This window comes from Lynx canadensis, chromosome C2, assembly GCF_007474595.2.
Source record: "Lynx canadensis isolate LIC74 chromosome C2, mLynCan4.pri.v2, whole genome shotgun sequence".
NCBI lineage: Eukaryota > Metazoa > Chordata > Mammalia > Carnivora > Felidae > Lynx > Lynx canadensis.
In genome coordinates this window covers 75,560,217-75,585,431 of record NC_044311.2, presented here as the reverse complement: position 1 = coordinate 75,585,431, position 25,215 = coordinate 75,560,217, and the positions used below count along the sequence as shown (strand labels likewise).

General features: G+C 41.1%; 1 protein-coding gene across 4 annotated transcripts in view; it reads right to left on the bottom strand.

Annotated features, from left to right (window-relative positions):
* Positions 1-24,198, bottom strand: part of YEATS2 (YEATS domain containing 2) — a 117,497-nt gene extending 93,299 nt beyond the window's left edge. The window contains exon 1 of one of the 4 annotated variants that reach the window (XM_030329024.1): positions 24,062-24,198. The gene's annotated coding sequence lies outside the window, so the exon portion shown is untranslated. Of the gene's footprint in view, positions 1-23,867; positions 23,909-24,061 lie in introns of those variants that run through there. The other 3 variants (XM_030329023.1, XM_030329021.1, XM_030329022.1) reach the window with 3 other exon arrangements.
* Positions 24,199-25,215: the final 1,017 nt, after the last annotated feature.

Here is a 25,215-nt window from a genome sequence, read left to right as displayed (position 1 = left end):
TTTATCATACAAATCCTCTTTCTGCTACTTAAACGTGCCTGCTACATAACAGGTACTCAATAATATTGATCATTTATCATTATTCATAATAAACACAGACTTATATTAAGACATCAAGTTTGCAATCTGGTAAACAAGTCCTATGTACACAGGTCTTTGAGTAAAACAATCCCATAAATCTTCCAGGTCTGCACTGTCCCAATACATTAGCAACTACCCATATGTTGCTATTTGGTGTTAAGTAAACTTTTAAAAATTAAAAAAATAAAAGTTAGGGGTGCCTCAGTGGCTCAGTCAGTTAAGTGTCCAACTCTTGATCTCGGCTCAGGTCATGATCTCATAGTTTGTGGGTTCAAGCCCCACATAGGGCTCTGTGTTGAGGGTGCAGAGCCTGCCTGGGATTCTGTTTCTCATTCTCTCTGCCCCTTCCCCTCTTGTTCTCTCTCACTCTCTCTTTGCCCATCCTCCCCCCACCTCCCCACCCCCACTCAGTCCCTCCCTCCCTCTCAAGATAATAAACATAAAAAAATAAAGTTAATTCAAAATTCAGTTCCTTTCTTCACATTTCAATTTTTCAATTTCAGAACTAGCCACATTTCAAGTGCTCAATAGCCGTCAGTAGTTTAGAGCTACAATATTGGACAGTGCAAATACAGAACATTTATATCACTGCAAAAAGTTCTACTAGACCCTGTTCCCCTTCTAAACTGTGTTTCATTGAGCATTTATTAATATTTCATGAGTTGATTTAGGAAATGCTGTCCACATCAGCACTGTCCAAAAGATATATAATGTGAGCCATGTATGGAATTTAAAATTCTCTAGCAGTCACTTTAAAAAAAGGAAAAAGAGGGGCACCTGGGTGGCTCAGTCGGTTGGGCGGCCGACTTCAGCTCAGGTCATGATCTCTCGGTCCGTGAGGGCTGTGAGTTTGAGCCCCGTGTCGGGCTCTGTGCTGACAGCTCAGAGCCTGGAGCCTGTTTCAGATTCTGTGTCTCCCTCTCTCTGACCCTCCCCTGTTCATGCTCTGTCTCTCTCTGTCTCAAAAATAAATGTTAAAAAAAAAAAAAAAAGAAAAAAAAAAAAGGAAAAAGAGGGGCACCTGGGTGGCTCAGTTGGTTAAGCGTCAACCAAGTCTCTTGGTTTCGGCTCAGGTCATGATCTCATGGTTTGTGAGTTCAAGCCCCACATCGGGCTCTGTGCTGCAGGCGAGGAGTCTGCTTGGGATTCTCTCTCCTCTCTCTGCCCCTCCCCTGCTCACTCACTCTCTCAAAATAAATAAACTTAAAAAAAATTTTTTTTTTTTTTTTAATGAAAAAGAGGGGAGCCTAGCTGGCTCAGTCAGTAAAGCATGCAACTCTTGATTCCGGGGTCGTGAGTTTGAGCCCCACATTGGGCTCAAAGAGATTACTTAAAAAAAAAAAGGGGGGGGGGAAGAAATGGGTGAAATTAATTCTAATAATATTTTTGCTTAACCAATGTACCCAAGTTTTACATTCTTATCTTTGTGCTAAGTCTTTAAAATCCAGTGTGTATTTTACACTTCTAGCACATCTCAGTTTGGACTAGCCACACTTCAAAGGCTTAGTACCGGGGCGCCTGGGTGGCGCAGTCGGTTAAGCGTCCGACTTCAGCCAGGTCACGATCTCGCAGTCCGGGAGTTCGAGCCCCGCGTCGGGCTCTGGGCTGATGGCTCAGAGCCTGGAGCCTGTTTCCGATTCTGTGTCTCCCTCTCTCTCTGTCCCTCCCCCGTTCATGCTCTGTCTCTCTCTGTCCCAAAAATAAATAAACGTTGAAAAAAAAAAATTAAAAAAAAAAAAAAAAAAGAACAAAGGCTTAGTACCACCTGTGCCTAGTGACTCCCTTACTGGGCAGCAAGGGCCTACTGATACAGTATACAGATAAAAAAAAACAGGTCTAGGGTGGTTACATGAGTTGCCATGTCATAGAGCACAATCCATGACACAGAAAAGAAAGAGCTCCCTGATTTCCAGACCTGTGTTCTACTGCTAATGGTTATTTACCTAACCAAAAGAAAAATACACAATATGTATTTATTGAGGCAATAAAAAGAGTGTGTTTTTTGTTTTTTGTTTATTTTACACAGAGAGTGTGAGCAGGGGAAAGGGGCAAAGGGAGAGAGAATTCCAAGCAGGCTCCACACTCAGCACAGAGCCTGACGTGGGACTCGATCCCACAGCGCTGGGATCACAATCTGAGCCAAAATCAAGAGTTGGATGCTCAACTGACTGAGCCATCCAGGTGCCTTGAGGTAATAAAAAGTTTCAAAGTAAAATTAATAAAAATAAAATATTAACCCAAAAATTTTGACTCAGTTAAAATAGAAATAACAATTTAAAAGTTTCTTGGCTTAGGGGTGTCTGGCTGGCTCAGTCAGTGGAGCATTTAACTCTTAATCTCAGGGTTGTGGGTTTGAGTTCCACATTGGGTGTAAAGATTACTTAAAAATATTTTCCTAAAAAAAAAAAAAAAAAAAAAAAAAAAGTTTCTTAGCTTAGTCCAGTTCTTTCATCCATCCCAGAGACAGGCTTACTTGAATCAGATGGGAGAGAGACCCATTATGTAATGATATATATTTAAAACCTAGATCTAAGAGATCATTTTCCCTGTAATTGCTACCTTGTGTAATATCACTAAGCTTAAAAATGTTCAAAAATCTTTAGCATTTATAAACATCCTGAATCAAGCCATTTAATGTTTGTTCACTATCATTACATAACTGCTTTAATTTAGGCTATAAATGAATCTTTACTTTTATAGAGGCCCTGAATCCAACTATTATTTTCTGTTGTTAAAGCTTATAGGGGCACATGGTGGTTCAGTTGGTTTAAGCCTCTGACTTCAGTTCAGGTCATGATCTCACAGTTCGTGAGCCCCACATCAGGCTCTCTGCTGACAGCTCAGGGCCTGGAGCCTGCTTTGGATTCTGGGTCTCCCTCTATCTCTTCCCCTCCCCTGCTTGCACTCTGTCGCTATCTCAAAACACAAATAAATATTAACAAAATTAAAAAAAAAAAGTTTATAAAAAGTGACACATAATGGGGCACCTGGCTGGCTCAGATGGCAAAGCATGCGACTCCTGATTTCGGGGTTGTGAGTTCAAGCCCCACTTTGGGTGTAGAACTTACTAAGAAAAAATAAAACAAAATAATAATAATAAAACATTCCTTTGAAAAGTAAGAAGAAGGTCGCATTTGGTCTGCAACTAGTTTTAGACAACTTGAAAAAAATCTTGGGTCACTACATGAAGAATGCATTCTAGGGGCACCTGGGTGGCTCAGTCAGTTGAGTAGCCGACTTCAGCTCAGGTCACGATCTCGAGGTTCTTGAGTTCGGGCCTCAGTCAGGCTCTATGCTGATAGCTCAGAGCCTGGAGCCTGCTTCAGATTCTGTGTCTCCCTCCCTTGCTCATGCTCTCTCTCTCTCTCTCTCTCTCTCTCTCTCTAAAACGAATAAAAACATTAAAAAAATTGTTTTAGGGGTGCCTGGGTGGGGCTCAGTCGGTTAAGCGTCCGACTTCAGCTGAGGTCATGATCTCGCAGTTCGTGAGTTCAAGCCCCACGTCCAGCTCTATGCTGACAGCTCGGAGCCTGGAGCCTGCTTCAGATTCTGTGTCTTCCCCACCCTCTCTGCCCTTCCTCTGCCTGTGCACACACACACACACACACACACACACACACACACACACACACTCTCTCTCTCTCTTAAAAATAAACATTAAAAAAAATTTTAATAAAAAAAGAATACATTCTAAAAAAAAAAAGAATACATTCCTAAAAATCAATAAACCTCATTCTTTCTTCTTTAATGCAGACAGGAAAAAACACACCTCCTATTCTCCAATAAACCTAGAAGCACAGACACATCCCAGCAGATCTCCAAATCTGTTTCTGCACCACACCATTTCCTTGGTGACCACCTGTCTCCTACAGCTTGCCAGAGCCTTATGGGATTATTCTGTAAAGATGAGTGAGTCCAGCATCATCTTCACTCATACATTCTATGGACTTCATAATCTGAATATTCTCCTCCTACTTCCCAAGAGTAATAGCGGCTCCTCCCCAGAAAGGCTGGGATCCTTGAAGAAAACAATATTTTATTTCACCTTCACTTAAGCGATAAAGCAAAACTCTTTCACTTTTGCTCTAAAACTGGGGAAACAGAAGGGAAAAAAGAGAAGAATTTGTAGAGAGGTTGGGGTGGGTAAGGAAGAAACCCCCAATGAGTTAACCTGTGCTGCCAAGGTTATTCATATTTCATGCACCCCATGTAAGAAAGCTTTCCCTGTCATATTTGGGCATAAATTTGGGCCTCCAATAAACATGTTTAGGAAGATTTAGGTCCACACTGGGCACTTTTTAATAATTCAGGTCTGCTTCTGTCTAGCAAGAACAATACTAAAGTATACACATGCCACATTCAAGTATACACTAGCTAAGCTAGGCACAAGTGCTGAGGCATGCTCTCACCATGATGTAATAATACATGAATGGAATGTGTAACAAATGACCCATGGTCATATTAAGTTTTGGATTCTTGTCTGACTTTGAGATTTATGAAAAGAAAATTATGAACAGTTGCTAGATATTATCAGATTCAACTTAGAAACAAAATGTCCTACTAATTTTCTCTGGTTTTGAATCAGATGAAACTAAAAGAATAAGGAGATGGTAAATGTGAACTGGTAAAAAAAAAAAAAAAATCTGTTACTGTTTATAATTTGACTTTGAGAAAAGATTTTCTCCATACCATGGGACCAATGCCAAACACAGAAACATAGAGAAACATACATAATGCTGATTCCTCTAATTTAGAATTTTTATCTCACTGAAACAGACTCATTATAAAAAGTGAACGTCTTTCCAGCGGGGAGGACCTCTCCATAAGAACATACTCCTCACAAAGGACCTCCTCTACTCATCACTCCTGGAAGAGAGGAGGAAGCACAAGAAACGCCTGGTTCAGAGCCCCAACTCCTGTGTCATGGATGTGAAGTGCCAAGCATGCTACAAAATCACCATCCTCTTAGCCATGCACAAACGGTAGGTTTTGTGTGTTGGCTGCTCCACTGTCCTTTGCAAGCCTACAGGAGGAAGAGCAAGGTTACAGGAAGTTGCTCCTTCAGATGGAAGCAGCACTAAAAGCAGCCTGAACCAAGATGAGTGGAACACAATCCCAATAATCACATTTTGTTTTGTTTTGTTAAGTAGGCTCTACACCCAGTGCAAAGCCCAATGCAGAGCTTGAACTCCCAACCGTGAGATCATGACCTGAGCTGAGATCAAGAGTCAGAAATCTAGGGGTGCCTGGGTGGCTCAGTCACTTAAGCATCCACCTGTTGATTTCAGCTCAGGTCATCATCTCGAGGTTTGTGAGTTTGAGTCCCACGTCGGGCTCTGCACTGACAGTGCAGCTGCTGCTTGGGATTCTCTCTCTGCCCTTCCCATGTGTGTTCTCTCTCTCTCTCTCTCTTTCCCTCCCTCTCTCAAAATAAATAAACCTTAAAAAAAGGTTCACAAAAAAAAAAAAAAAAAGAGACACTTAACCGACTGAGCCACCCAGGTACCTCAGCAATAAACACATTTTGGATTAAAAAGAAAAAGGTAAACATTGTTGGGGCACCTGGCTGGCTCAGTTGGTAGAACATGTGACTCATGATCCTGGGGTTGAGTTCAAGCCCCACATTGAGGGTAAAGCTTACATTAAAAAAAAAAGTGGGGATCTAGGTGGCTCAATCGGTTAAGCACCCAACTCTTGATTTCAGCTCAAGTCATGATCTCAGGGTTCATGAGATCAAGCCCCACGTCAGGGTCTACACTGACAGCACAGAGACTACTTGAGATTCTCTCTCTCCCTCTCTCTTTACCCCTCCCCCACTTCTACACACACACTCTTTCAAAATAAACTTAAAAATATATATACATATATACACACACACACACACACACACACAAGTAAATGTTGCCAATTTAAACTTAAAAAAAAAAATACATATTTTCCCCTACATACAATGTAAGAAAGCAAAACTACCCTATCATACCTGTTCAAATAACAAGTCTGAGTTCTTGAAAAAAGTTAAAGACCAAAAGCAAAACTAAACCTGGTAATGTTCTATCTTTAAATATGAAAGAAAAAATAATTTTAAAATGAAACTGTATAATTAAAAATACAATTATGTAATACAGTCACCAGAAATTCTTAGTAAAAGATCTTAGTTCATGGGGCGCCTGGGTGGCGCAGTCGGTTAAGCGTCCGACTTCAGCCAGGTCACGATCTCGCGGTCCGTGAGTTCGAGCCCCGCGTCAGGCTCTGGGCTGATGGCTCAGAGCCTGGAGACTGTTTCTTTTTTTTTTTTTTTTTTTTAATTTTTTTTTTTCAACGTTTATTTATTTTTGGGACAGAGAGAGACAGAGCATGAACGGGGGAGGGACAGAGAGAGAGAGGGAGACACAGAATCAGAAACAGGCTCCGAGCCATCAGCCCAGAGCCTGACGTGGGGCTCGAACTCACGGAGTGCGAGATCGTGACCTGGCTGAAGTCGGACGCTTAACCGACTGCGCCACCCAGGCGCCCCAGGAGCCTGTTTCTGATTCTGTGTCTCCCTCTCTCTCTGCCCCTCCCCCGTTCATGCTCTGTCTCTCTCTGTCCCAAAAATAAATAAACGTTGAAAAAAAAAAGATCTTAGTTCTTATGTCAGAGTATACCCAGTCCTACAATCCTGTCTTGCAAATAATTTTACAAGATGTGGCCAATTCTGGGGAAAGGAGTAAAATCTTATAAATAAGGTCCTTGAAAAATTTGCAATGTACTTTGTGAGGTATCTTCTCAATATAAAATTCTATGATCCTCATGCATTTGAATCTCATCAGAACCCTGAATTTTGTGCTCACTCAAGGCCAACTTTTCGCATCTGATTTAAAAGGGGAGCCAGGGAGGAGCAGTACAATCATTTTCTACCTGATTCCATACAGACAGATGTTTCTAAGATGTTAATAATGACTTTATCATTTTTTGGCCCTATCCTTTCTAAATTCTTCATTTCAAACAAAATGTTTTCCCCTTTGTAAACAAGACAACCAATGTTTCTTTATTAAATATCTGAAAGAGAGAATCTACAATCCATTCTTCTCTATTAGCCAAAGAAACATTTGAAAATGTCTGTAAAAAACAAAACGGGGAAAAAAAATTGGAGGGGCACCTGGCTGGCTCAATCAATACAGCATGCAACTTTTTTTTTTTTAATGTTTATTTATTTTTGACAGAGAGAGACAGAGACAGAGAATAAGCGGGGGAAGGGCAGAGAGAGAGGGAGACACAGAATCTGAAGCAGGCCCGAGGCTCTAAGCTGCCAGCACAGAGCCCGACACGGGGCTCAAACTCACAGACCGCGAGATCATGACCTGAGCCGAAGTCGGACGCTCAAATGACTGAGGGGCGCCTGGGTGGCGCAGTCGGTTAAGCGTCCGACTTCAGCCAGGTCACGATCTCGCGCTCAGCGAGTTCGAGCCCCGCGTCGGGCTCTGGGCTGATGGCTCAGAGCCTGGAGCCTGTTTCCGATTCTGTGTCTCCCTCTCTCTCTGCCCCTCCCCCATTCATGCTCTGTCTCTCTCTGTCCCAAAAATAAATAAACGTTGAAAAAAAAAAAATTAAAAAAAAAAAAAAAAATGACTGAGCCACCCAGGTGGCCCAATACAGCATGCAACTCTTAATCTTGGGGCTGTGATTTCAAGCCCCATGTTGGGCATATAGATTACTTAAAAAAAAAAAAAAAAAAAAAAAAAAAAAAGGAGAATGGATAAACAAATTGTGTATACCCAATGAACTCCTGATCTAAGCAAGAACAGAAATGAATCTCAAAATCATCTTGGCAAGTAAAAGAAGCCAGACACAAGAGTACATATGTGAATGATTCCACTTATACGAAGTTCTAGAACAAACTAATCTATGGTGAAAGAAAAAAGAGTAGCTGTTCAGGTGCTGGTGGTGGGGACTGACTGGGTGGAGTAATAAAGGAACTTCCTGGTGTAAGAGAAAATTTTTTATCTTTTTTTTTTTTTTAATTTTTTTTTTTCAACGTTTATTTATTTTTGGGACAGAGAGAGACAGAGCATGAACGGGCGAGGGGCAGAGAGAGAGGGAGACACAGAATCGCAAACAGGCTCCAGGCTCTGAGCCATCAGCCCAGAGCCCGACGCGGGGCTCGAACTCCAGGACCGCGAGATCGTGACCTGGCTGAAGTCGGACGCTTAACCGACTGCGCCACCCAGGCGCCCCGAAAATTTTTTATCTTAATAAGAGTATGGGTTGCATGGGCATAAGCAATGTGAAAATTCACCCAACTGTACACTTAAAATCTGTGCATTTCACTGTATATAAATTACAGCTCAATTTACAAAAGGGCTATAAAAATATTTATCTAATCATGTCATCCCCTGCTCAAAACCTTCCAGTGGCTTCCCACAATACTTAGAATAAAATCACACTCCTTACCATGACCTACAAGATCTTACATGAATTGGGCCCTACCTCCCTCACCATCCTTCACCAGTAGCATCAAGACACACTGGTTTTCTTTCTGTTCCTCAAATACACCTCAATCTTTTCTTAGGGTTTTTGGTTTTGGTTTTGTTTGTTTTTTTTAATTTTTTTACATTTATTTTTAAGAGAGAGAGACAGAAAGACAGAGAGAGACAGAGCATGAGGGGGGAGGGGCAGAGAGAGGGGGAGACACAGAATCTGAAGCAGGCTCCAGGCTCCACAGTGTCAGCACAGAGCCCAACACGGGGCTCGAACTCACCAATCATGAAATCATGACCTGAGCCTAAGTGGGACGCTTAACCAACTGAGCCACCCAGGCTTCTTTTTAAGTAAGCTCTACACCCAACATGGGGCTTGAACTCACAACCCTGAAATAATCATATGCTCTACTGACTGAGCCAGCCAGGTGCCCCTCCTTAGGGTTTTTGGACTTCAGGCTCCCTCTACCTGGAATGCTCTTTCCCCAGGTTAGCTTCACTAGATCTCAGGCTCAAATGCCCACCTTATCAAAGGCCTTCCTTAATCATACTATTCAACACAGCTTTCCCCATGTTCTCCTTCCAAAGTTCCTGGAAGCTCACAATAAATTATTTGCTAAATAAATAAAGGTATAACTTAAATATATGCCAAAATATGAATACCCAAGGGAACATACCTACCAGCCTTCAGTAACTTTTATCACTCTTGCCTAATACTTACAAATCTATTTGATAATGCTACATTTCCAAAGGTATTATAGCTAAATTTTAAAAATAAAGGGATGTGCAAATTTATTATACACAACCACATCCAGATGAAGAGATAGCTGGCATGGCATGGTTAATAACAAATAGGATCATTTAAGGCAAAAAAACATTTAATATAGTAAAGATTATGTTACTACTAAAGGACACAACCACAAAAATGTCATAAACTAGACATCAAACATCAAAACATACAAAATAAACCTGAAGTACAAGGACAATTTAAGAAAAATCACAATCATTACAAAATAATCAGAACATATGTCTCTCAGAAATTTAAAAGATCAAGAAAACAACAGATAAAAATACAGAGTATACAGATAATGCAATTTACAAGCCAGATTTAACAGCTACATACAGTTCTGAACACAACAGAGAATACTGTTTAAAATATCTATAAAAATTCATTGAAATTGAATCATAAGATAGAACATAAAGAAAGTCACAATTATTACAAAACATGGAAATGTTATGGGGCACCTGGGTGGCTCAGTCGGTTGAGTGTCCGACTTCAGCTCAGGTCATGATCTCGCAGTTCATGAGTTCAAGCCCCACATCGGGCTCTGTGCTGACAGCTCAGAGCCTGGAGCCTGCTTCAGATTCTGTGTCTCCCTCTCCCTCTGCCCCTTCCCCGCTCATGCTCTGTCTCTCAAAAATGAATAAATGTTAAAAACGTGGAAATGTTACAGCCATATTCTCTGATCCTAACAAAATTAAATAGGAAATCATTAACAAGAACTCACTATGATATGGAGAACAAGATACTCTTCTAAGTTTGTTTATTTTTTGAGAGAAAGAGAGAGAGAGCGAGAATGAGTGAGCACACAATCAGGAGAGGGACAGAGAGAGGGAAAGAGAGAATCCTAAGTGGGCTCCGCGCTGCCAGCACAGAGCCCAGTGTGGGGCATGCACTCACGAATCATGAGATCATGACTTGATCCGAACCCAAGAGTCGGATGCTTAACCAACTGAGCCACCCAGGTGCCCCAACAAGATACTCTTCTAAATAACTCATGGCTCAAAGAGAAAATTAAAATAAGAATATTTTAAAATTAGCAACAAAGAGAACATAATACTTCTAAACCTAAGAAGATGTGGTCAAAGGCATCAGCAGCGAAAAATGACAGACCAGTTTTCATTTGTGAACACAGACACAAATCCAATCCAGCAGGGTATTTAAAAAATAGAAAAATATGGGGCGCCTGGGTGGCGCAGTCGGTTAAGCGTCCGACTTCAGCCAGGTCACGATCTCGCGGTCCGTGAGTTCGAGCCCTGCGTCAGGCTCTGGGCTGATGGCTCAGAGCCTGGAGCCTGTTTCCGATTCTGTGTCTCCCTCTCTCTCTGCCCCTCCCCCGTTCATGCTCTGTCTCTCTCCCAAAAATAAATAAACGTTCAAAAAAAATAAATAAATAAAAATAAAAAATAGAAAAATAACTAGACTTATTTTTTTTTTAATTTTTTTTTAGTGTTTATTTACTTTCGAGATAGGGAAGAGCATGAGCAGGGGAGGGGCAGAGAGAGAGACAGAGAATCCACAGCAGGCTCCAGGCTCTGAGCTGTCAACACAGGGCCCGACGTGGGGCTCGACATGGGGCTCGAACTCACCAACCGTGAGATCATGACCTGAGCCAAAGCCGGATGCTCAACCGACTGAGCCACCCAGGCGCCCCGACTTATTTTTTTTTTTTTTTTTAACGTTTGAGAGAGTGCTCGTGCACACCCACATGAGCCAAGGGTTGGGGCAGAGAGAGGGAGAGAGACAATCCCAAAGAGGTTCCACGCTATCAGTGTAGAGCCCAAGGCAGGATCTCATGAACCTGTGAGATCATGACCTGAGCCAAAATCAAAAGTGAGACACTTAGCTGAGCTACCCAGGCACCCCTAGAAGCTTTCATTACCAGCAATAAACAAATTATTTAGGAGATTCAGAAGCAAGGTGATTTGCAATGCACATGTCTAATGTTGAACCTTTAGGAATATATTAATGCCACTAACTTTCAGTAATCCAAATATATATGATCCATTTCATAAATTATATATTGGGAATTAAATATAGCAGCTTTTAGGAGCACCTGGGTGGCTCAGTCAGTTGAACACCCAACTCCTGACTTTGGCTCAGGTCATGATCCCAGGGTTGTGGGATAGGGCACCTCATCAGGCTCCGCACTGAGCATGGAGCCTGCTTAAGATTCTAAAATTTAAAAAAAAAGGCTATATTGAGAAAAATCATTTGCATAAAGAAGTCTTATCAAAAAAATCAAAGGGGCATCTGGCTGGCTCAGTTAGAAGAGCATGCAACTCGTATCTTGGGGTCATGAGTTCGATCCCCATGTTGGGTGCTAAAAAAATAAACTTAAAAATCAAAATATATTTCAATGTCAACTTAAATTTTTTCTTCTGAAGATTAGTCATAGAACTGCCATCTCTCACTGACAAAGGTAACTGAAAATATACACAAATAATTTTCTCCCCAAAATCATGCTTTTTTTTTTTTTTTTTCACAATACAAGCAATCTGAAGTAGCTTATACGAAAGACTCAGATCAAGGGAAATCTAAAAGGGAGAAGATTCGGTTCTGATTTTAAGTTGGTACTGACAAAAATTCTGTATCCTAATTGTTCTAAGATCTTTTACACAAGACCATTTGAATACACTCTCATTTCTTGGTCAACATAATTACTGTTTCTTCAACTCATCTGGTATGGGGGCAGGGGGAAGGTCTTTTAAGTAAAAACGATCACAATTTTACACTGGACCAGAATGGTGGGGAGCTGATGGGAGGTCAGTTCATCGCATCATACTGACATGGGCTATTCCCAGTATAAGGGTCACCTGGCTGGCTCAGTGAGTTAAGCATCTGACTCTTGATCTCAGTTCAGGTCTTGATTTCAGGATCATGAGTTCAAGCGCTGTGTTGGGCTCTCACACTCGGCACAAAGCCTATTTAAAAAAAAAAGAAAAAGAAAAAGAAAAAAGTCCCTGGAACATGATCTTGTGCCCAGGGATATCTCCCAGTATGACATGTAAAGAGCTGAGCAAAATGGAAAAGCTAGATAGCTGAGCTCAAAAAAAATTATATTATTTAAGTATTATATATTTCCAGGTCAAAAACACATACTTTCCATTAATAAATGAAATTGCTAAAGACCATATAAGTTGCTATAAAGGTCAGCCCCAGGATTCATGCAGGCCAATACTTGGTCTCCAACGTGCAAAGCAACGTGAAAGAAAATCTAGAATAAAACAACTATTCTAAAGTATCCATGCCACTGCTTCTATCCATTAGTGCAACAACTGGAGAGCTGGCCTTAGGAAGCTTTACCCTTCCTTTACTCCAGGACTTCAACATACACTTTCTCTGGACAGAGTGACCTACATGAGCTGTTTAAAGGTTTTGAGATACTTAAAGCAAATTCTTAAGTTGACAGAAGGGAGACACCATATAGGGGTACCTGGTTGGCCCAGTTGGAGAAGCATGTAACTCGTGATCTCAGAGTCATGGGTTCGAGTACACAGTTGGTTGGAGACTGCTTGAATACATAAACTTAAAAAAAAAAAAAAAAAGAGAGAGAAAGAAACAAGGGAGGGTACATAACCTTCCAATGACTTCCCTGGTGTCACTTTCAGACAAAGATCACTGGAACAGTCTGAAATGATAGCTGATTTCATATGAGAATCCTGTTTCAATTTTGAAGCCCTAAAAGTTTTTTTTTCCAAAAGAAGCAAAAGGAAACAAAGCTGGTCTACAATTCCAGGTTGAAAAAGGAAGGGACTGGACCAGATCAAGATTGTGTCAAACTCTTGGACACAGTCACTGAGTATACATAAACTGAGCCAAATCTTGCACACTTCACTAAGTAGGGATTTTTCACTGGAGTTTTCAAATGGACAACGACAACACATTCTATGGGGATAAGTCTCATGCTTTTCCATGTGAAGCTGAGATTCTTAAAAGGAAACAAGCAACTTAAAAAGGGGACATTTTTTAGAAACTGGTTTTTTCTTTAAATCAACACTCTCTAGTCTAAAAAACTATCTACTTATAAAAATCTACCTACTGATAAAAATTTTCTGGAACCAGATATAATGATGGCTGCACAACTTTGTGAATCTACTAAAAGAAAAAACACAGAGTTTTACACTGTAAACAGTGAATTTTACAGTATGTGAATTAGATCTCAAAAGTCATTATAAAAAATAACAATGATGGCACAAAAACAGACACACAGACCAATGGAATAGAATAGAAACCCCAGAACTAGACCCACAAACGTATGGCCAACTCATCTTTGACAAAGCAGGAAAGAACATCCAATGGAAAAAAGACAGCCTCTTTAACAAATGGTGCTGGGAGAACTGGACAGCAACATGCAGAAGGTTGAAACTAGACCACTTTCTCACACCATTTACAAAAATAAACTCAAAATGGATAAAGGACCTAAATGTGAGACAGGAAACCATCAAAACCTTAGAGGAGAAAGCAGGAAAAGACCTCTCTGACCTCAGCCGTAGCAATCTCTTACTCGACACATCCCCAAAGGCAAGGGAATTAAAAGCAAAAGTGAATTACTGGGACCTTATGAAGATAAAAAGCTTCTGCACAGCAAAGGAAACAACCAACAAAACTAAAAGGCAACCAACGGAATGGGAAAAGATATTTGCAAATGACATATCGGACAAAGGGCTAGTATCTAAAATCTATAAAGAGCTCACCAAACTCCACACCCGAAAAACAAATAACCCAGTGAAGAAATGGGCAGAAAACATGAATAGACACTTCTCTAAAGAAGACATCCAGATGGCCAACAGGCACATGAAAAGATGTTCAGCGTCGCTCCTTATCAGGGAAATACAAATCAAAACCACACTCAGGTATCACCTCACGCCAGTCAGAGTGGCCAAAATGAACAAATCAGGAGACTATAGATGCTGGAGAGGATGTGGAGAAACGGGAACCCTCTTGCACTGTTGGTGGGAATGCAAATTGGTGCAGCCGCTCTGGAAAGCAGTGTGGAGGTTCCTCAGAAAATTAAAAATAGACCTACCCTATGACCCAGCAATAGCACTGCTAGGAATTTATCCAAGGGATACAGGAGTACTGATGCATAGGGGCACTTGTACCCCAATGTTCATAGCAGCACTCTCAACAATAGCCAAATTATGGAAAGAGCCTAAATGTCCATCAACTGATGAATGGATAAAGAAATTGTGGTATATATACACAATGGAGTACTATGTGGCAATGAGAAAAAATGAAATATGGCCCTTTGTAGCAACGTGGATGGAACTGGAGAGTGTAATGCTAAGTGAAATAAGCCATACAGAGAAAGACAGATACCATATGGTTTCACTCTTATGTGGATCCTGAGAAACTTAACAGGAACCCATGGGGGAGGGGAAGGAAAAAAAAAAAAAAAAGAGGTTAGAGTGGGAGAGAGCCAAAGCATAAGAGACTGTTAAAAACTGAGAACAAACTGAGGGTTGATGGGGGGTGGGAGGGAGGGGAGGGTGGGTGATGGGTATTGAGGAGGGCACCTTTTGGGATGAGCACTGGGTGTTGCATGGAAACCAATTTGTCAATAAATTTCATAAAAAAAAAAAAAAATAACAATGATGGGGCGCCTGGGTGGCTCAGTCGGTTGGGTGTCCGACTTCAGCTCAGGTCATGATCTCACAGTCCATGAGTTCGAGCCCCGCATCGGGCTCTGTGCTGACAGCTCAGAGCCTGGAGCCTGCTTCAGATTCTGTGTCTTCCTCTCTCTCTGTCCCTCCCCTGCTCATACTCTGTCTCTCTCTGTCTCAAAAATAAATAAAAACATTAAAAAAAAAAATAACAATGATGGCGTACCTCACTGGCTCAGTCAGTGGAGCATACAATTCTTGATATTGGAATTGTAGGTTCAAGCCCCACAATGGGTGTAGAAATTACTTTAAAAAAATAAAATCTTGGGGCACCTGGGTGGCTCAGTCAGTTAAGCATCCGGCTTCGGCTCAGGTCATGATCTCACGGTTTGTGAGTTTGAGCCCTGTGTGTATGACAGCTTGGAGCCTGGAGCCTGCTTCGGATTCTGTGTCTCATTCTCTCTCTGCCCCGCCCCCACTTGTGCTCTAGTCTCTGTCTCTCAAAAAATAAATAAATGTAAAAAAAAAAAAAATTAAAAATTAAATCTTAAAAAAGACAAACCCAGGGGCGCCTGGGTGGCTCAGTTGGTTAAGCGGCCGACTTCGGCTCAGGTCATGATCTCGCGGTCCGTGAGTTCAAGCCCCGCATCAGGCTCTGTGCTGACAGCTCAGAGCCTGGAGCCTGTTTCAGATTCTGTGTCTCCCTCTCTCTGACCCTCCCCTGTTCATGCTCTGTCTCTCCCTGTCTCAAAAATAAATAAAACGTTAAAAAAAAAAAAAAAAGACAAACCCAATATATATTAACCTTAAACAAAAATCTATTTACAGATTATCCTTCCCCAAGTACATGAGTGCATGCTATATGTGCATTTACAAAGGGGCAGAGCCATCAGTTGGGTAATCAACATTAGGAAGACTAATGCTTACATCATGCATTAGGAAGCTCCCCTGCTCACACACACACTCTCCCTGTCTCTCAAAATAAACAAATAAACATTTAAAAAAGAAAATTTGTGGGATGATACATGTGTACGATCTTGATTGTGGTGATGGTTTCACAGGTGTATAAATAAGTTGAACCTTCCCAAATTACACATTTTGTGCAGTCTGTAGATGCCAATTGTACCTCAATGACATTTTAAAAACATACAACTTTCGAATACAGTCTGCCAGAAACACACATAAAGTATAAACAATGAGATCCCTCATTCACTGTGGGTGGAAATGTAAAATGGTGCATCTGCTGTGGAAAAGTATGGCAGTTCCTGAAGAAGTTAAACAGAACTGGGGTGTCTGGCAGGCTCACCTGGAAGGCCATGCAACTCTTGATTTCAGGTCATGAGTTTGAGCCCCACATCGGGTGTAAAGATAACTCAAAACAAAAACAATAAAACCTAAACTTTAAAAAAAAAAAAAAAAGTGGGGTGCCTTGGTGGCTCAGTCAGTCAGATGTCCACTCTTGATTTCAGCTCAGGTCATCTCATGGTTCATGAGTTCCAGCCCCACATGGGGCTCCATGCCCTGCTTGGGATTCTCCCTGCTCCTTCTGCACTCTCTCTCTAAAAATAAATAAACTTAAAAAAAAAATGTTTTTTTAAGTTAAACAGATTTACTATATGACCTAGCAACTCCATTCTTAGGTATATATCCAAGAGAACTGGAAACACATGTTCACACAAAAAGTTACACCTAAATGTTCGTAATAGCATTATTCACAATAGCGAAAAAGTATAAACAACCCAATATCCATGGATTGATGCCTGGACAAACATAATGGGGTATATTCAGACAGGAGAGTATTACTAAGCAAAATAATGAGGTACTGACACATGCTATATCACAGACAGACTGAATGTATCATGTTAAGTGAAAGAAGCCAGATACTAAAGGCAATGTGTTATATGATTCTATTTATATGAAATGTACAGAAACAGGCAAATCCATAGACTCAGTGTGGTTGCCAGGGGATGAGGGGAGAGGGAACAAGGACTGACTGCTAATAGGTACGGGGTTTCTTTCTGGGGTGATGGAAATACTTTGGAATTAGATGGTAGTAATGGTTGCACAACCTTGTAAATATACTAAAAACCATTAAATTATACACTTTAAAATGGTGAATTTTACATTAAGTGAATATGTCAATTTTAAAAAATATATGTACCCTCAAACTAATTTTTCTTTTAATTTTTTTTAACGTTTATTTATTTTTGAGACAGAGAGAGACAGAGCATGAACGGTGGAGGGGTAGAGAGAGAGGGAGACACAGAATCGGAAGCAGGCTCCAGGCTCTGAGCCATCAGCCCAGAGCCCGATGCGGGGCACGAACCCGCGGACCGCGAGATCATGACCTGAGCTGAAGTCGGACGCTTAACCGACTGAGCCACCCAGGCGCCCCTCAAACTAAGTTTTTATAAACAAAATAGAGAACAATCACCAACATATTCATTAACTCAATGACTAAAAACATACAAATCAAGAGTAACTCCCCTTGGCATTCTCCTCACCCTCAGCCTTTATTACCAACACATAACACATCTCCCCCATCCCCATGCACCCCCACAGTTCGTTCTTCAGATAAACAGAATAAACAATCCTTGGCTGGAGAACTAGTTCTACCTCTCTTTGTCTGCAGTCATCAAAGTTCGCATGCCTGAACATCTCACAATTACCTTTCAATGGATTCATATTCACCTCTACCTTCTCTCTTGCTTACTGAAAGCTATTCGACTTTCAAGAAATCCAATTAAATTCCAACTCATCCATGAAATGCACTCCAGCCTTCAGAAACTTTTTTTTCCTAACTCCCACAAAACAGATGTTACAGGCACAATTTGCTTCATAAGCCTTGTTTTCTGAGGGAAAAATGTACCCACCACTTGGTAGCAGTGTGGAAAACAGGATAAAAGGGGGCGAGGATTAAAGGTAGGGAGATGGGGGTGAATTTAAGGATTGGCAGTGAAAATTCAAATAAAAATCTCTGGTTAAATAAGAAGAGAATCCTCTTTCTGAGAAATCTATCCTAAGAAACTGCTCTCAATTTACTCTCATATGTGAGCTGCACTTACAGATCTATAGTTTAAGTGTTAGTTCTCCTCTTCCTGTATATTTTATAATAAAAAATTGGTAGTAGTCGATGGCAAATTATAGTGCATCCAATGAATGAATACGAAGGGTTTTTAATATGGAGGGATATGATCTTATATGTAAAAACCCTAAATATTCCACCAAAAAAAACTGTAATAAATTAATTCAGCAAAACATCAGGATACTAAGTCAACACACAAAAATCAGCTGCATTTCGGGGCGCCTGGGTGGCGCAGTCGGTTGAGTGTCCGACTTCAGCCAGGTCACGATCTCGTGGTCCGTGAGTTCGAGCCCCGCGTCGGGCTCTGGGGTGATGGCTCAGAGCCTGGAGCCTGTTTCCGATTCTGTGTCTCCCTCTCTCTCTGCCCCTCCCCCGTTCATGCTCTGTCTCTCTCTGTCCCAAAAATAAATAAATGTTGAAAAAAAAATTAAAAAAAAAAAATCAGCTGCATTTCTATACTCACTAAAAAATCTGCAAAGTAAATTACAAAAACAATTCCATTTATAACAGCATCAAAATGAATAAAATACAGTTGACCCTTGAACAATGCAGGCATTGGGGGCACCAACCCCCACACAGTCAAATCCATGTATAACTTTTGACTCCTCCAAAACTTAACTACTAACAGCCAACTGTTGACCAGAAGCCTTACCGATAAATTAACAATTAACTAATATTTTGTATAAGTATTATATGCTGTATTCTCACAATAAAATAAACTAGAGAAAAAACTAAGAAAATCATGAAGGGAAAACACATTTACAGTACTATACTGTATCCAAAGAAGTCCACATATAAGTGGATCTGCACAATTCAAACCCATGTTGTTCAAGGGCCAACTGTACTTAGGAATTAACCAAGGAAGTCGAAGAGTAATACAATGAAAACTACAAAACACTGCTGAAAGAAATTAAATACAACACAACTGAATGGAAACATATCTCATGTTTACCGACTGAAAAATACTGTTTAAAACTCAGTACTACCCAAAGCCATCTACAGATTCAATGCAATCCCTATCACAATCCCAATGACATTTTCCGCAGAAATAGAAAAACCCATCCTGAAATTCATATGGAATTTCAAGGGACCCTGACCAAAACAATCTTGAACAAAACTGAAGAAGTCACTCCTGATTTCAAAACTTACTAGAAGCTACAGTAATCAAAACAGTTTGGTACTGCCATAAACAGAAATAAACAGACGAATGGAGAAGAGAGCCCAGAAACAAAGCCTTGCATATATGGTCAAATGATTTTTGACAAGCGTACCAAAACCATTCTATGGAGAAAGAATAGTCTTTTCCACAAATGGTGCTGGGAAAACTGAATATCTACACGTGAAAGAATGAAGTCAGACCCTTAACAACACATACAAAAATTAACTCAGAATGGATCAAAGGTTTAAATATAAGACTTAAAACAACAGAACTGTTAAAAGCTTCACAACATTGGATTGCCAAAGATTTCTTAGATATGACACCAAAAGCACAGGTTTAAAAAAAAAAAAAATAGACAAACTGGGCTTCATGAAAATTTAAAAATTTTGTGCATCAAAAGACACTATCAACAGAGTAAAAAGACAATTCACAGAAAGCTAAAATATTTGCAAATCATACATTCAATAAGGGATCAATATCCAGAATATATAGAGAGAACTAGTAAAACTCAAAGCAACAAAAACTTGACTTAAAATAGACAAGATTTGAATAAACATTTCTCCAAAGGTATACAAATGCCCAATAAGCACATGAAAAGATGCTCAACATCACTAATATTAGGGAAAAAAGTACAAATCCTCAGTGAGATTATTACCTCACACCCATTAGGATGGCTATCAAAAACAAACAAACAAACAAACAAACAAACAAAAAAAACCCCAGAAAACAAGTGTCAGCAAGAATGTGAAGAAACTGGAACCCTTGTACAATGTTGGTGGGAATATATGAATATATGTGCAAGCCACTATGGAAAAGTGTGGCAGTTCGACAAAAAACTAACAATAGCATTACTGTATGATCCAACAATTCCACCCCTGGGTATATACAAACCAAAAGAACTAAAAGCAGGACCTTGAAGAGGTATCTGTATACCCATGTTCTTAGCAGCATTATTTATAAGAACCAAAAGATGGAAGCAACCCAAGTGTTCATCGACAGATGAATGGGGAAATAAAATGGGATATATACATACACTGGAATATTATTCAGCCTTAAAAAAGGAAAGTTATTTACTAAAAGAAAAACACTGATTCAAAGGGAAACATGTGCCCCTATGTTTATAGAAGAATTATTTATAATAGCCAAGATATGGAAGCAGCCCATGTCCACTGATGAATGAAGAAAATGTGATACATATAAACGCAATGGAATATTATTCAGCCATAAAAAAAGAATAAAATCTTTCCATTTGCAAGGACATGGATGGACCTGGAGGTTATTATGCTAAGTGAAATAAGCCAAAGAAAGGCAAATACCCTATGATTTCACTCATGTGAAACTGTTAAGAAACAAATGAGCAAAGGGGAAGAGAGGAAGAGAGAGACAAACCAAGAAACAGACCCTTAACTATACAGAACAAACTGATGGTTACCAGAGGGGAGGAGGTGAGGGGATGAGTGAAGTAGGTGATAGGGATTAAGGAGTCACACTAGTCCTGATGAGCACAGTGACGTATGGAATTGTTGAATCACTATATCCTACACCTGAAACTAATATAACACTGTATGTCAACTGGAATAAAAATTAGTTAAAATAGGGGAACCTGAGTGGCCTCAGTCAGTTAAGTGGCCAGCTCTTGATCTCAGGGGTCCTGAGTTCAGCCCCATATTGGGCTCCAATGCTGGGCATGGAGGCTACTTAAAAAAATAAAAATGATTTAATTAATTAAAATATGTAATTTTTTTTTAAAGGAAGGAAATTCTGACATATGCTACAACATGGATGAATCTTGAGGGCATTACGCTAAGTGAAATAAACCCATCAGAAAAAGACAAATACTGTATGATTCTACTTACATGAGGTACTTAATGTAGTCAAAATCAATCACAGAGACAGAAAGAATGGCGGCTGCTATAGGGACTAGAAGAAAGGAGGAATGGGGAGTTATTGTTTAATGGGTATAGATTTTTCAGTTTTACAAGATGAAAAGAGTGATGGAGATGGATGGTGGTGATAGTTGCACACTGTTACAAATGGATTTAATACCACTGAACTGCACACTTAAAAATGGTTAAGGTAGTAAATTTTAGGCTATGTGTATTTTACAATTGAAAAAAAAAAGCATATATAGAAGTTAACCATGTATTAACTTGGGATCAGACATGTCTCTCCTGATGGAGCATATATAATAAACTCATTTATTCCCAGAAAGGAAAAATACTTAAGGGGGAAATTCTGCAAGCTTTACGTAAAACTACATGTTTTCAATATCTAAAAGAACTCTTGACAATCAATTCCCAAAAGTGATAAACACAAAAAGATACACACAGGACAGAAACAGAAATTCACCAATGACCAATATATGTGAAAAAATTTTCAAACACACTAGTAAGCAAGGAATGAAATACTAAACAAGACACCATTTTTCACCTATCAAATTTAGTTGTGGAGCAGATGGAAATAAGGCATCTTGAAGAAGGCCCAGGTTTTTGTAATTCACACTCATTATCTTCACTTTCTCAAGCCGCAATCAATTATTCCAATCTAGTTTCCACCTCCTACTTCTAGAACACTGGATAATAATACCAATGACAAAGGGGGGGTGTGGGTGGCTCAGTCGGCTGAACATATCTGACTTCAGCTCAGGTCATGATCTTGCGGTTTGTCAGTTCCAGCCCCACACCGGGCTCGCTGCTGTCAGTGCAGAGCCAGCTTGGGATCCTGTCCCCCTCTCTTTGACCGTCCCCCGCTTGCAGTATGTATGCTCTCTCTCTCAAAAACAAATAAACGTTTAAAAAATAATAATAATACCAATGACCAGGGGTGCCTGGCTGGTTCAGTCAGTGAAGCATGAGACTCTTGATCTCTGGGTTGTGAGTCAAGCCCCATGCTGAGTGTGGAGATTACTTAAAAATTAAAAAAAAAAAAAAAAAAAAGTAATACCAGTGACCAAACCAGCAACCTCCAAAACCAATTAAACATCTCAGAAGCAAGGATGGACCAATTCTCTGTCTTCTGTGAACTTATTTTTCTTGGTTTCCATCACACCAGTCTTTTGCTCCCCTACCTACCTCCCCCCCCCACCACCACCTACCTCACTGGCTATTTCTTCTGTCCTGTGTTCAATCTTCTTCCTCTACTACATCTTGAAGTATTGGGGGGACCAAGTGCCAATTTTCACTTCTCTATCTATACTTTTTACCTTGGTGATCTCATACAGTCTATACCTTTCGATATCATCTATGTACTGAGTACTCCAAATTTTTATCTAACAGCTCTTGGCTCTCTCTTCCATGAGATCAAAACCTGTTCACCCAATTGCTTCCTCAACTACCAACTTCACAACTGATATGCATCTCACATTTAATACACCCAAAATAGATCTCATGATTTTTCCCACCTCAAACTTCTGTTCCATTCTTCTCCCTCTCAGTAAATGCCACCATTTATCATAATTGCTCAAAACAAATACCAAAAAGCAAAGAATTCTCAGGGAATGCAGCTGGCTCAGTGAGTAGTTGGTAGAGCATGCGACTCGATCTCTCAGGGTCATGAGTTCAAGCCCCACGTAGGGCACAGAGTTTACTTAATTAAAAAAATAGATATATATATATATATTTTAAAAAGCAAAGAATTCTCCCATTCCCTCATCAATCCACTTCCAAGTCTTGTTCATTCTACCTCCAAAATATTTTCAAATCTTTCTACTCTTCATCCCTGCCATGGACCTAGTCCAAGGTACTGCAAACAGCATCCTAACTGATCTCCCAGCTCCCCACTCTTGCCCTCTTCCTCCACATAGCAGTCATATTATGCTACCTGCCTTCTTAAAACCTTCAAAGGATTCCTATGAAAACTAAATTCCTAATCAGGGCATTATCTGCTCCTATCTTTGAAAGAATATACACAACCAAAAATATACAATAGCATCTCTAGGCAGTAAAACTATGAATACTCTTCCTCATTTAGCTTGTATTTTTAAACTTTTCTATGATGAATACTTGCTTATTAAGAGGAAATGATATTGTTGAATACTGTGTATTACATCGCATTTTTACACCTTAAGGAAAAAAGAAAATGGAAAATTGTAGGTAAACTCTAACTGTAACTGTTATAAGCTTAGATGAAAATACTAGCAAACACACACTGTAAGAATGATGTGTCAGGGCTATGGGATTATCGGTGATATTTTCCTCCTCTACTTTCTATTTTATAACATAATTACACTCACAACAGAAAAAAAGATTATGAGATAAACCTCATTCATTGTCTTCTGCAATCTGGCCACAACCCACCGAACCAGTCTTTCTTCCAAGTACTCACTTTCCCAAGCTTTCCACTCTAACCTCGCACTGTCTCACACATCTGGTGCTTTAACTCGGGCATATCCCTGGAAGATCCTCCAACCTTTTTAAATCCCACTCCTGCTTCACAAGGGAGGGGGGCGGTAAGGATGGCGACAGGTTGGAGGTAGATTTCACCGTTCTTGTGGGTAGATCCACAACTTGCTGGTACCGGAGCCAAATCTCATTTCCGATCCCATCACAGGCCACCAAGCTTAACATCCTGAAAGCTCTGGCCACTGGGGCTCAAGGGACCCCCATCCCCGCAGAGAGCACTGTGCCCCTTAGAAAAGGACCCCCCACACAGCCAAATTCCAGGTTGCCGCTTCGAAGACTCCTCCGACAGACACACTCACCGCGGAACCAGCCTGCCCCTCCGGTCCTCTTCTATCCGCAGTCACTCGTTCCCCCTCTCCGCTCCGCCCGGGACCGCGCGGCCAGCCGGGTGGGGGAGGGGAGCGCACGTGCCCGCGCCGCCCCCGCCCAGACAATGCCCGGGAGAGCGGAGCGCGCGCCCGGCCGGCCGGAACCCGCTCCCGCCAACACTCACCCTTGCCGGGTCTCCCGCCGAAACGCTGGGCCCGCTGGGCGCCGCAAGAGGACACGAGGAAGGTGCGAAAGCGGGCGAAGCTCCGCGGAGCCGCCCCGCCACGAGGCCCCAGCGACCCCAGAGCCCGCGGAAGCACAAGGCTCGGCGGAGCCCGCCCGTCCCTCCCTTTCGGCCCCGCACGTCAGCAGCAGGGGCGGGGCGGGACGCGCGCGGCGGCGGCGCGCGCGCGCGCGCGCGCGGCCCCCGGGGCGGAACTTGCAGAGATGTGGGCGGGGCCAGGACTCCAGCTGGTGCTGGGGCCGAGGCTGGCCGGGCTGGAGCTGTGGTTGGCGGTGGCCCAGACTCTGATCCCGGCCGGTGCTGCCGCACTGCCTGGGGAGTATGGATGTTGGTTCTGGCAAAGGCACCATCATCATTTATCATTTTCCTCCCTAGAAGATGGCAAGTTCCAGCCTCAAGTTTGACAGAATATTCCTTCTGCCGGCATATGTGAAGCTTCTACAGTAGTAACAGTAGCTATGATTTGTGTATGTGTATCATCTTGTATCAAGCTTTGTGCTAGGTGCTAGGGATACAAATAACAATAGTTATTACTAACCTATGATACAGATGCAGAAATTGGGGCTCCAAAAGGTTGGGATTTAACTAGTTTACACAACTAGTGAGTGACAATCCATCAAGTACAGTTTACCTGCTAAATATCTTTTGAGCCCACCTTTTTCTTTCTCCCTGTACCGCCCTACCCCAGACCCCATCATCTCCTGCCCAAGACTGCTGTAGCCGCCCAACCGGTGTCCAGGGATCTGTTTCTGTTCCCCTTCAATCTGTTCAAGTCACTATGTAAAGATTTACCACTGGAGCTGAGTGATAAGTTTAGAGAGAGTTTCCTATATAATTTTTTATACTTTACATATGTTATCAATTTTTAATGTTTAATAAAAATGTTTTAAAGAGTTCACTCCTTTATCTCCAATAGCAAGCCCAGTGCATTGCATGTGGCATGCACTAAAAAAGTATTTGTTGAATGAATGAGTTAATAGGACCAGGAACTGACTCCAAAACTCTGTATGATAAGGAAATTGAGGGATTTATAACATGTCACCCCTGGCCCCCTGACCTTAAAGTCTATCAGGGGTAAAGACAGATTGACAATA